This window comes from Rana temporaria, chromosome 4 (genome assembly GCF_905171775.1).
Source record: "Rana temporaria chromosome 4, aRanTem1.1, whole genome shotgun sequence".
Taxonomy (NCBI): Eukaryota; Metazoa; Chordata; class Amphibia; order Anura; family Ranidae; genus Rana; species Rana temporaria.
In genome coordinates, this window is record NC_053492.1 from 450,831,877 (window position 1) to 450,845,675 (window position 13,799).

General features: G+C 44.0%; 1 protein-coding gene across 4 annotated transcripts in view; it reads left to right on the forward strand.

Annotated features, from left to right (window-relative positions):
- The first annotated feature begins 647 nt into the window (after positions 1 to 647).
- Positions 648 to 13,799, forward strand: part of SOCS5 (suppressor of cytokine signaling 5) — a 63,767-nt gene continuing 50,615 nt past the window's right edge. The window contains exon 1 of one of the 4 annotated variants that reach the window (XM_040351569.1): positions 648 to 705. The gene's annotated coding sequence lies outside the window, so the exon portion shown is untranslated. Of the gene's footprint in view, positions 706 to 9,057; positions 9,356 to 13,799 lie in introns of those variants that run through there. The other 3 variants (XM_040351566.1, XM_040351565.1, XM_040351568.1) reach the window with 3 other exon arrangements.

The window sequence follows — 13,799 nt, forward strand, 5'->3', positions numbered from 1 at the left end:
TAGCTACATGTTTTTATGACTGCTTTTGCTACCGTTTGGTATTACTCGCACCATTTTTACTGTTTATGTAGCTACCTCGATTTTATCTCCAGTGCAATATTATTTTGTTACCTACTTAAAGACTATAAAAGTTGTAATGCTATTCCCATCGAGCGCTGCCTTTGTGTGTTTTTTGTATCCCGCTATCCATTTTTCCAGTGGTTGGGAATCAGCCTGCAAGGAGATCAGCTAAAAGTAGTTGGATCTGTATGTGTGTTATAATTGAAATTGGTCGATTAATCGATTAAAAAAAAAAAAAATCGATTAATCGAACACAAAAATATTAATCAGTAATATATATATATTTTTTTATTAAATTGTTGGCCATTCTTTGTTTTTAGCGCAAAAAATAAAACCGCAGAGGTGAGCAAAGGCCACCAAAAGAAAGCTCTACTTGTGGGGAAAAAAGGATGTACATTTTTTTAAAGTAACACAGTGCCATATGGCAAACAATTGCCTGGTCATGAAGGGGGGGGGGGGGGTAAATATCTCGGAGGTGAAGCTTGTAGCTTGTCAATCAGCACCTGCTCACACCTAGTCCTGCCCACTGCTTTCTGGATTGACAGCACTGCCTCTGTTGTTGAAATCTTCCTATTGTTAGCAGTCGTGTCTAGGATTAGGAACGTGTGAGACACAAATGAAGGGGATTTGGCTCACTCAGGGAAGGTAAAGGAAGTTTTTGTTTACTTTATTAGACTTATGCATCACAAAGTAACTGGATTTGTTATTTGTATATACCATTATATAGTGTTTCTCAGCCAGGGTGCCATTTGGGTTCCTTCGGGGGGGCACAAGCATGACTTCAGTTTCCTTGGATCAGAGTTAGATGAGAGATGCAATGGGGGACTCTGATGTGATGGGGGCGTTCTATCATGGAGGTACTCTTTTGATTTGCGATTGGGTTGATCTCATGTATAGATGGCACTCTGGTTTGATGGGGGGGGCCTCTGACTCTGTGATGGGGGGGGGGGGGGGCTCTGATATAAACCCACATGAAGCACAAGTTCTAGTTGACACTTTTCCGACACTTGTAGCGTGGTGAAAAAAAACGTTGGACCGGATTCAGAAACAAGATACGACGGCGTATCTCTGAGTGCGGGAGGTCGTATCTATGCGCCTGATTCAGAGAATCAGGTTACGCATAGATATCCCTAAGATCCGACAGGTGTAAGTGTCTTACACCGTCGTATCTTAGGCTGCAATTTCAGGCTGGCCGCTAGGTGGCGCTTCCGTATGTTTACGCAAGGAATATGCTAATTAGGTAGATACGGCGATTCAGAAACGTACGTCTCGCCGGCGCATTTTTTTAACGTTGTTTACGTTTGGCTTTTTTTGGCGTATAGTTACCCCTGCTATATGAGGCGTAGCTAATGTTAAGTATGGCCGTCGTTCCCGCGCCGAGTTTTGCAATTTTTACGTCGTTTGCGAATACGGCTTTACGTCATTTAAGTTCACGTCGATTCCAATACGTCCTTGCGGCGTACTTTAGCGCAATGCACACTGGGATATTTTACGGACGCCGCATGCGCCGTTCAAAAAAAACGTAAAAAACGCGGGGTCAAGTCAAATTTAAATACAACACGCCCCCAACATCCCCATTTGAATTACGCGGCCTTACGCCGCAACACATATGTAAATAAGGGCGCAAGTTCTTTCTGAATACAGAACTTGCACCCAAAGTTACAGAGGCGTAACGTATCGGAGATACATTACGCCAGCAGAAAGATGCGCGCATCTTTCTGAATCTGGCCCGTTGTTTTTTCTAGACCATTAATAACGTAATTTTTTACAACCCGAAAAACGGTCGTGTGTACACGGCATAAGACGAAAACTAAAACACCTTCGGGAAGACTAAAATGGAACTAAAACTAAAATGCCATTTTAGTCCTAAGACTAAAACTAAATCGAAATTTGGTGCCAAAATGAACACTGGTGGGCACAGTCTTTTCAACCCCATGGTGTCATTGTTGGGAGTCAGTCAGAAGACCCCAGTATTGCAAGGCAAGGCTGACAAGCACTTTGACGCGCTGTAGTTCATTAAAACGGCATCTTTCGCAAACATACTTATTATTTCATTTTGATAAGACCCGATCTTTAGAGAGTTCAGGCGCCTGAAAAGCTGAACTTGTAGCTGATTCCTGGCAGAATAACATTCCCAGCCAGCCTACGTTAAAAGGTTTTCACATTACACAGCAGATCTAATTGTGTGATAAGTCAGGCATCAAGTTGAAGCTCGCAGTCAGGTCTCATAATTTCAGCGCAGCTTTTGCCACATGCCAATTAGCCTGATGTAGGCCATAATCACCTGCTCAGCAAAACATTTCAGCTTGTGAGTCATGGAAGTACTGAAAAAAGTCATTTTAAAGGACACATTTTATATTGTAAATGTTAACAGAGATAAATGTAATGCCGGTGTAGCTTCATGTAAACATTTAAATGTCTATAAAGCATTAAAGTAAAAAACATATTTGGAGTTTTAATAGCGTCTTACCAATTAAAGGGGTTGTAAAGGTTTGTTTTTTTATTTTCTAAATAGGTCCCTTTAACCACTTAAGCCCCGGACCAATATGCAGATAAATGCCCAGAGGTGTTTTTACAATTTGGCACTGCGCTGCTTTAACTGGTAATTGCGCGGTCATGCAATGTTGTACCGAAACGAAATTTGCGTCCTTTCCTTCCCACAAATAGAGCTTTCTTTTGGTGGTATTTGATCACCTCTGCGTTTTTTTTTTTTTTTGTGCTATAAACAAAAATAGAGTGACAATTTTGAAAAAAAATCTATATTTTTTACTTTTTTTCTATAATAAATATCCCCCAAAAATATATATATATATATAAAAAAAATTTCCTCAGTTTAGGCCGATACGTATTCTTCTACATGAGAGGTTAGTGATCGAAGGTCCTCTTAAGTGTAAGGCACCTTATCCCTGATAGATTTAGTAAAGGGATTGGAGAGGGAGGGGGATTATTGCGGTGCCGTTTATAAAGACCAGACATATGTTTATATCAAAAAATAGAAAGTTTTATTATACAAAATTTAAAATCAGCTTTGACAAACATTCAAAAGTGGGAGCAGTAAGTAGGAACAAATTTCTTGAGCAAGTCTACCCTACTAGTTTCACCATACTGGCTTCTTCAGGGGTTTTAGGACTTGATCGTTTCAAAAGAATGCTCTAGAATGAAACAAGACAGTTTTAACAATTCATCAAATATACAATAAACTAACATTTGGCACAGATCATAGAAAATAAATAGAGTTTGGCTGGGATAGGAGGCCATGCGTCAAAGACCATGGTCCCAGAAAAGCATCAAAAAAGTGGCCCATGCAACCCCACTAACCCACAGCCACCCCACGTAAAAATAGGGGGGAAGGCATGCATCCACAGGGGCAGAGGGCAAAAAACCACCTACCCAAAACACTGCATGTGACCTGGTATAGTGGCTCCTCGGGGGGTGAGATGTCCAAACCCCAAATATGGCAGCTAGGACGTAATGGTGAAGTATATTAGTACTTTAGAGGCTGAGTTTAAATTTACAACAACAGAGTAGTAAGAAGTATTCTTCTACATATTTTTGGTAAAAAAAATCGCAATAAGCGTTTATCGGTTGGTTTGCGCAAAATGTATAGAGTTTACAAAATAGGGGATAGTTTTATTGCATTTTTATTAATTATTATTTTTCTACTAATGGCGGCGATCAGCGATTTTTTTTTTCGTGACTGCGACATTATGGCGGACACTTCGGACAATTTTGACACATTTTTGGGACCATTGTCATTTTCACAGTAAAAAAATGCATTTAAATTGCATTGTTTACTGTGGAAATGACAGTTGCAGTTTGGGAGTTAACCACAGGGGGCGCTGTAGGAGTTAGGGTTCACTTAGTGTGTGTTTACAACTGTAGGGGGGTGTGGCTGTAGGACTGACGTCATCGATTGTGTCTCCCTATAAAAGGGATGACACGATCGATGCAGCCGCCACAGTGAAGCACGGGGAAGCCGTGTTTACATACGGCTCTCCCCGTTCTTCAGCTCCGGGGAGCGATCGCGAGGGGGCGGCTAAAAACGATTAGCCGCCCCCTCATCCCGGATCGCTCCCACACGATTAACGACCGCCGTATTTACCGGGGGGTCCCGATCGGACCCCCGACCCACGTCTAGGCAGAACGACGTGCCCGCACGTCGTTCTGCCTGTCCGTGCCATTCTGCCGATTTATATGTACATGTGGCGGTTAAAGAGGAAGTAAACCTTCTTAAAAAAAAATCTGGAAAAAAAAACCCTGCAAGAAAAAAGCATAATGAGCTAGTAGCAGCCAATGGCTGCGCTGCTATCAATCTGTCCAGCCTAGCCAATCAACGACCAGGCTGGGAACGGAAGAGGATCACGGGGACGCGCACAGGACTTTCGAGGGGTGAGGTAAGTAAAAAACGCGCACAGGACTTTCGAGGGGTGAGGTAAGTAAAACGGGGGTTCGGGGGGGGAGGGGCGGTACCGTTGGATGTTTTTTCACCTTAATGCACAGGATGCATTAAGGTTAAAAAACATTTACCTTTACAACCCCTTTAATCTAGGCTTACCTGTAGGTCTAAGTGGTCTGTAAGGGTTTACAACCACTTTAAGCTAGTGCATTGTTGGTTCACTTTCCTTTCCCTTCGATTTCCCTTCTAAATCGAGTTTCTCACTTCCTGTTCCTCCTCAGTAAGCTTGCCCCATTATCCTAGCCGTTCTGGTTGGGGGTTAGTCAGCGTGCTCGCCCCCTCCCTTGGGACTACATCCCTGCATGTTCACAGCGTCTCCCCGCAGGGATGTAGTCCCAACGGAGGGGGCGAGCGTGTTGACTAACCCCCAGCCAGAACAGCTCGGATGATGGGGGCAAGCTTACTGAGGAGGAACAGAAAGTGACAAAGAAAAAAAAACATTTAGAAGGGAAATTTAAGGAAAAAGTAAGTGAACCAACAATGCACTAGCTTAAAGGAACCTATTTAGAAAAAAAAAAAAAACCTTTACAACCCCTTTAACCACTTGCCGACCAGCCGCCGCAGTTATGCGGCGGAAGGTCGGCTCGGCTGCGTGAGATCATGTAGCTATATGGTGGGCGCGATCACCGCCGGGCACTCGCGATCGCTCGTTACAGAGCGAGAACCGGGAGCTGTGTGTGTAAACACACAGCTCCCGGTCCTGTCAGGGGGAGAAATTACGGATCATCTGTTCATACAATGTATGAACAGCAATCAGTCATTTCCCCTAGTCAGTCCCACCCCTCTTCAGTTAGAACACACACACAGAGAACATAATTAACCCCTTCCTCGCCCCCTAGTGTTAACCCCTTCCCTGCCAGTGGCATTTTTATAGTAATCAATGCATTTTTATAGCACTGATCGCTATAAAAATGCCAATGGTCCCAAAAATGTGTCCAAAGTGTCCGCCATTAGGTCGCAGTACCAATAAAAATCGCTGATCGACGCCATTACTAGTAAAAAAAAAATATTAATAAAAATGCCATAAAACTATCCCCTTTTTTTCTAAACGCTATAACTTTTGCGCAAACCAATCAATAAACGCTTATTGCGATTTTTTTTTTAACGAAAAATATGTAGAAGAATACGTATTGGCCTAAACTGAGGAAAAAACATTTTTTTATATATTTTTGGGGAAATTTATTACAGCAAAAAGTAAAAAATATAATTTTTTTTCAAAATTGTCGCTCTATTTTTGTTTATAGCGCAAAAAATAAAAACCGCAGAGGTGATCAAATACCACCAAAAGAAAGCTCTATATGTGGGGAAAAAAGGACGCCAATTTTCTTTGGGATCCACATTGCACGACCGCGCAATTGTCAGTTAAATCGACGCAGTGCCAAATCGCAAAAAGGGGCCCGGTCATTGATCGGCAATATCGTCGGGGGCTGAAGTGGTTAAAGCTGAACAACAAGAAACAAAAAGGTCCTCTCTTGCAGTGGGGCTGCACCTGCACTGCAAGAGTCAAAAATAAATTCCAGGTATGGTATATTTTTTAAATAGTAAGAAATTCTGGCAACACGACACAACACTTATGCCGTGTACACACGGTCGTTTTTTGTGATGAAAAAAAACATCATTTTTTCTCATGTAAAAAAAAAACGACGTTTTTCAAACTTCATTTTAAAAAACGACGTTGCCTACACACCATTGTTTTTTCAAAATGCTCTAGCAAAGCGCGGTTACGTTCAGCACGTACGGCGGCACTCTGTTCCATTCAAGCTCGCTTCATAACGTTTTAAACGTCGTTTTAGCTACACACTGTGATTTTTTAGGACACAAAAAACAACGTTTTGAAAAACGACATAAAAAATTGAAGCCTGCTCGAATTTTTTTTTGGTCGTTTTTCAGAAGACATAAAACGACGTTTTCCCCACACACGGTCATTTTAAATGACGTTTTTAAAAATGTCGTTTTTTTTTTATTACAAAAAACGACCGTGTGTACGCGGCATTATTGTTACAAATCTTTATTTGGCACTAACAGTATTACAGTTTTTTTTTATTATTATTATTTTTTTTCATTTTTATTTAATAATAATAAATAATAATAATAATAAAAACTATAATAATTAGGGTTGTCCCGATACCACTTTTTTAGGACCGAGTACAAGTACCGATACTTTTTATCAAGTACTCGCCGATACCGAATACCGATACTTTTTTTTAAATGTGTCCCCAAATGCAGCCATGTCCCCCACAAATGCAGCCATGTCCCCCACAAATGCAGCCATGTCCCCCCACAAATGCAGCCATGTCCCCCCACAAATGCAGCCATGTCCCCCCACATATGCAGCCACGTCCCCCACATATGCAGCCACGTCCCCCCATATATGCAGCCATGTCCCCCCCATATATGCAGCCATGTCCCCCATATCCCCCATATATGCAGCCATGTCCCCTCCATATATGCAGCCATGTCCCCCATATCCCCCATATATGCAGCCATATCCCCCCCCATACCTGGATGCCAAGCCGCATCCCGCCGCAACGCTGCCGCCGCTTAATTAATATAGGCGGGGAACATTACAGCTTTCATTTGAATAGCTGTAGTGTTTCCCGCCGCGCCGCGTATAGACACTCCCCCTTGCTCGGGATTGGACAGATCACCCGTCAAATCCCGAGCAAGGGGGAGTGTCTATACGCGGCGCAGCAGGAAACACTACAGCTATTCAAATGAAAGCTGTAATGTTCCCCGCCCGTATTAACTAAGCGGCGGCGGCGTTGCGGCGGGATGCGGCGGCGGCTCACGGCGGGGGGGGGCTAAGTATTTCGGCCAGGCATCGGGGGCATTTGCGGGAGTACAAGTACTCCCGCAAATACTCGGAATCGGGACAACCCTAAATATAATAGTTATAAACTATTAATTTATAGGTATTGGAATTTCCTTTCAAATTTGGCTGTTAGTGAACGTAACAAATATGAATTTATCTGTTATGATTTATCCGCATTCGTTATTTTGGATAATTCGTAACTTCGGATAAATTCATATTCGTTACGTTCCCAAACAGCCAAATTTGAAAGGAAATTCCAATACCTATAAATGAATAGTTTATAACTGTTATTATAGTTATTATTTGTATTATTGTTATTATTAATAAATAATGACAATAATAAAAAGAACTATAATAATAGTTAATGAACCTAATATTTTATTTATAATAGATTTTTTTGTGGACTTATTAGCACATTTATTTCAAATTTTTGGGTTGTTTTGTTTATATTATCACTGTTTACAGTATAGTGATTATATATTTATTTAGTGAGTTATTACTGTCTCTCTTCAATCACCAGCGCTACATTTTATATATATAATTGGGGGAACAAACTGGCTGCAATTGGGGGCACAAACTGGCTGCATTTGGGGGCACAAACTGGCGGCAATTGGGGGCACAAACTGGCGGCAATTGGGGGCACAAACTGGCGGCATTTAGGGGCACAATCTGGCGGCAATTGGGGGCACAAACTGGCTGCATTTGGGGGCACAAACTGGCGGCAATTGGGAGCACAAACTGGCGGCAATTGGGAGCACAAACTGGCGGCAATTGGGGGCACAAACTGGCTGCATTTGGGGGCACAAACTGGCGGCAATTGGGAGCACAAACTGGCGGCAATTGGGAGCACAAACTGGCGGCAATTGGGGGCACAAACTGGTGGAAATTGGGGGCACAAACTGGTGGCAATTGGGGGCACAAACTGGCGGCAATTGGGGGCACAAACTGGCTGCATTTGAGGGGACAAATTGGCGGCAATTGGGGGCACAAACTGGATGCAATTGGGGGCACAAACTGGATGCAATTGGGGGCACAAACTGACTGCATTTGAGGGGGCAAACTGGCAGCATTTGATGGGCACATTGGCTGCGTTTAATGGGCACAGCGGCTGTGTTTAATGGGCACAGTGGGGGCAATTAATGTTTTGTTTTTTTTCAGTTTGTTTGCGCCCCCCCCAAAAATTTTGAGCACCAGCCGTCACTGGTCAGAGCTGCTCAGTTTATCTTTATTTACAGATGTCCATTATATGTGCATAAGCAGTTTTTGGGAAAGGCGAACTATCCCTTTATTTATAACAGAGTGCATGTTTTACTGACATTATCCTTAAAACGCAAAGTACTATTTAAAAAAAACAAAAAACTTTATTTCTCTGTCACACAGTTGTTAGTGTTTTACAGGCACTGTAATGTAGATTGTGTTGGTCTTAGAGGCTTATAACATCCTCTGCACGGTATCAGGACTTATTGTTTGCCCTCAGGCCCGGTGGGGAACACAAAAGGCAGTGTGGCCCCTGGCTTTGGGGTACTGGGCCCCGCGCTCCCCCACACCTCACACTCCCCTTAGCGAATGCTACCGGGTTAGCCCTGCCTCTCCACCAAACTTAGGGCTCGAGGGCCCACCCTCATTGCGCATGGTTGGCAGCCAACAGCCCGCTGATTGGCCTTTCTAGGCAGCCCGAGCCACGCTGTCTTGGCCGTCCCGCCGTCTGATTGGCCGGGGCCGTTCGAGACAGCTGGCGATTGGTCGCTGGCCGCCGTCTGTCGGGGCTGTCTAGTCCTCTTCGTTATTTTCCGTCGCGGTCAGGCTGGGGATGCTGTGCAGCCTCCATAGTGTCTGCGGGGGAGCCGCCGCCGCCGAGCACGGAGAGGGAGCGGAGGCGGCCTGAGCGCTTGCTGGAGGCGGCCTGGGGGCTCTGGTCGGGCCTAGGGATCGCCTGCGGTGTGAGGAGGAGGAGGCCGCACTGTGCCGGGGATGAGTGCGCCGCTCAGCCGGGACACTGAGTGAGGGAAGCAGGAGACCTATCTGGGGTATGTGTGCTGTGCTATCCCCGTGCTTCATCCACACTGAGACCAGTCACCTCCATCCCGACCCCCCAGAGCAAAGGAGTCACCCCCATCCTGACCCCCCCCCCCAAGAGCAAAGGAGTCACCCCCATCCCGACCCCCCCCCCCAGAGCAAAGGAGTCACCCCCATCCTGACCCCCCCCCCTAAGAGCAAAGGAGTCACCCCCATCCTGACCCCCCCCAAGAGCAAAGGAGTCATCCCCATCCTGACCCCCCCTAAGAGCAAAGGAGTCACCCCCATCCTGACCCCCCCTAAGAGCAAAGGAGTCACCCCCATCCTGACCCCCCCCCCAAGAGCAAAGGAGTCACCCCCATCCTGACCCCCCCCCCCTAAGAGCAAAGGAGTCACCCCCATCCTGACCCCCCCTAAGAGCAAAGGAGTCACCCCCATCCTGCCCCCCCCCTAAGAGCAAAGGAGTCACCCCCATCCTGACCCCCCCCCCTAAGAGCAAAGGAGTCACCCCCATCCTGACCCCCCCCAAGAGCAAAGGAGTCACCCCCATCCTGACCCCCCCCCTAAGAGCAAAGGAGTCACCCCCATCCTGACCCCCCCCTAAGAGCAAAGGAGTCACCCCATCCTGACCCCCCCCCTAAGAGCAAAGGAGTCACCCCCATCCTGACCCCCCTCTAAGAGCAAAGGAGTCACCCCCATCCTGACCCCCCTCTAAGAGCAAAGGAGTCACCCCCATCCTGACCCCCCTCTAAGAGCAAAGGAGTCACCCCCATCCTGACCCCCCTCTAAGAGCAAAGGAGTCACCCCCATCCTGACCCCCCCCTCTAAGAGCAAAGGAGTCACCCCCATCCTGACCCCCCCCTAAGAGCAAAGGAGTCATCTCTGTCCTGACACCCAGAGTAGGATCTGGGGGCATAATCTCCATCCTCGCGTAAAGTTATACACATCCATATGTCTAGATGAGGATCCAGAGCAGTTATCCCCATCCATACAGAGTTACTATACCGTAGGTGTCATCTCCATCCTTGCATACCGTGATCCTATATCCAGAAGTGTCATCTCCATCCATACATCTTCATTATACTCGGGTGTCATCCCTATCCATAAATAGATATACCTAGAGGTGTCACAGCCACCCATTGTCTATTGTTCTATATTCTCCAGTGCTGTTCTTTCCAGTATCCATTGTTATCCAATGTAACAATATGTGTATAGTGTTCAGTGTCATTTAGTTCTACCCAGTGCTGTACCTATCCACTGCTAGTCTCCTGTCTGAAGCATATATATATTTATAAAAAAAAAAAATCTTTCTTGTGTGTGTCCAGTACTGCAGTGTTCTGTTCTATAATCTCTCCAGTATCCATCGTTGTACAGTCTTCTATATACAGTGCTCTGTTCTATAATCTCTCCAGTATCCATTGTTGTACAGTGTTCTATATACAGTGTTCTGTTCTATAATCCCTCCAGTATCCATTGTTGTACAGTGTTCTATATACAGTGTTCTGTTCTATAATCTCTCCAGTATCCTTTGTTGTACAGTGTTCTATATACAGTGTTCTGTTCTATAATCTCTCCAGTATCCATTGTTGTACAGTCTTCTATATACAGTGTTCTGTTCAATGTCTGCTGCTGTATTCACTGTAACATTCTGTGCTGCAGTTTTATATTTGGTGTTGCATTCTAAACATCCATCCTTTCCAGCATAACAGCAAGTGAAGTTGGTGGACAAAATGCAGCTGCAATCCAGTGAGAAGTCGTGTTTTTTATATTTTTTTTTTTTTACATTTTTAAACATGCATGCATTCATACTCCTATTTCTCCATCCGACTTCCTGCCCCAGGTGGAGGAAAAACAAAAAATTCTTGTTGGAAAAGTTGAACTGTGGTGGATGATGTGCAGTACATGTAATAATTGTTGCACTCTATGGAATAGGGTGATTAGTGTGATATATATATATATATTTTTGGCTCTGATATTGCAGCAGCATTTTTCAATTTAAATGGTCACGGCTGTATTGCTGACATTTTTATATATATATATATATATATATATATATATATATATATATATATATATATATATATATATATTTTTTTTTTTTTTTTTTGTTAACCCAAGTTGGTTGCATATAGAACTATCTATGAGTACTTCACCCAGTAGTGTGTTTTTTTTTTTTTTTTTTTTTTTTTTTTTCCCCCCACTGGTAAGTGCTCTCTACTCAGTTGTTTGTGTGCTTATATTGCTCATCTCCCTGTACCTAATTGGTATGTGGCCATCACACTCGGAAAGAAAATTGATATACAGAAAAGGATTTTTTAATACCTGCCCCTGTTACCCTAGATCAGTAATGGTGAACCTTGGCACCCCCAGATGTTTTAGAACTACATTTCCCATGATGCTCAACTACACTGCAGAGTGCCTGAGCATCATGGGAAATGTAGTTCCAAAACATCTGGGGTGACAAGGTTCGCCATCACTGCCCTAGATGAATGTGCATTATATCTAGACCACAAATTGTACTCGCAGTACTTTTTATGTTCTTCTATTTTATGATCCTCTATCTGCTTTAGTCTACTTGTCTACATCCACCTATCCTGTTTTACTTGTCTACATCACTGAATATGAAGTATTGAATGCATGTGTTGGGATGCAAGGCATTTTATTTTGCGCCACATGCCTGAGCAGTGCTGATTTTATCCCGATATCCCATGCACATGGGGTGGGGAATTTGTGCCCCTAGTCCCTTTCCCTGTCTCAGAGGGGAGATGTCAGAGGTCTGTTAAGACCCCTGATATCTCACCGAAGACCCCCCCCCCCCCCCAGGGCTGATAAAAAAAATAAAAATAAGGAATTGCAATAAAAGAATGAATTGTAAAAAATAAAAATTTAAATAAAAAACACACTGACATTGTACATTTCCCCCCACCCCCCTTAAAAAAATAAAAATAAAGCATTGTAAAAAAATACTAAAAAATAAACAAATTGTAAAAAATAAAAAAAAATTGTATAAATAAATAAATAAATAAATAAATAAATAAATAAAAAAAAAACTACTGACACATGAGATTTAAAAAAAGTATCGGTAAGTACTTGATAAAAAGTATCGGTACTTGTACTCGGTTCTAAAAAAGTGGTATCGGGACAACCCTGTGTGTGTGTATGTATGTATGTAATTACACACACTATTGGGCTCCATTCACACTAATGCGTTTTTTGTTGCATTTCGCAGAAATGCAGGGAAAATTTTTTAACATGGTTTCCTATGGAACATGTTTGCATGTAATCGAATTCAATGGACCCGCATCCGAAACGCAAGTACTGCAATCTGCATCCGTTCTGTGCCGCCGAACGGAAGAAAAATAGGGTTTTCTTCCGTCTGAAATTTGATCCCGACGGACGCGGACGTTAGCGGATGCTCCATCCGCTAACGGACGCGATCCCATAGGGATGTATTACAAGTCCGTTAACGGCCACAGCCGCCGACTGCATCACTCGGCCCCGGTGCGCATCATTGGATGTGATTGACAGCGCCAGCCAATGGCTGCGCTGCTTTCAATCCATCCACTGTAGCCAATCAAATGGTGAAGAGGATGTCAGGGGCGGGCGCAGGACTTTCGAGGGGTCAGGTAAATATAACTGGGGGGGGGCTGTTATTGTCGGATGTTTTTTCACCTTAATGCAAAGAATGCATTAAGGTGAAAACTTTTACCTTTACAACCCCTTTAAAGTGAAAAGCTGTGAGGGCTTACACACATCCCCTTTAATGGTGGCTGCTCGGTAATCTATTGTGGCTGGTGGATAAATCCTCTTGGGGTGCAGGCCTCGACAAAGACCTGGCGCCCGGGGAAGCTTAGGCCTGCAGAAGGCCGTGGCCTCAATTACCGGCGTGGGGGTCGATGGGGGGCACGGAGACACAGGATCCTGTGTCTCCGTGCACCCCCGCTGCGCCTGCCGGTAATTGAGGTCTAAGCTTCCTTTTGTGATCTGGCGCCATCTTGTGTTGGCCGTTGGCATTACAAGTAAAACAGCAGTTCTAATGTGGTGTTTCACTGCCATCTCCTTCCCTCTAATTAGAACCCCCAAACGTGTGTGTGTGTGTATGTATATGTATATGTGTATATATATATATATATATATATATATATATATATATATATATATATATATATATATATATATATAATCGTATTTGCCGGTGTATAAGGCGACCGGGCGTATAAGACGACCCCCTAATTTTACATTTTTTTAAAGATTTTTTGCCTGTACTCACCGTATAAGACGACCCCCCCTTCCGAGGCTTCCTACACTTCATATTTCTTCCTTCTGGAGCCATATTCTTCTTCATTCTTGCTGGAGCTGGAGCCAATCACTGCGAGCGATGTATTCTATTAATGAATTCAAAGCCTGCTTGGATTGGGAGAGGCTGTAACATCATCAGCCCGCACCTCTCTGACT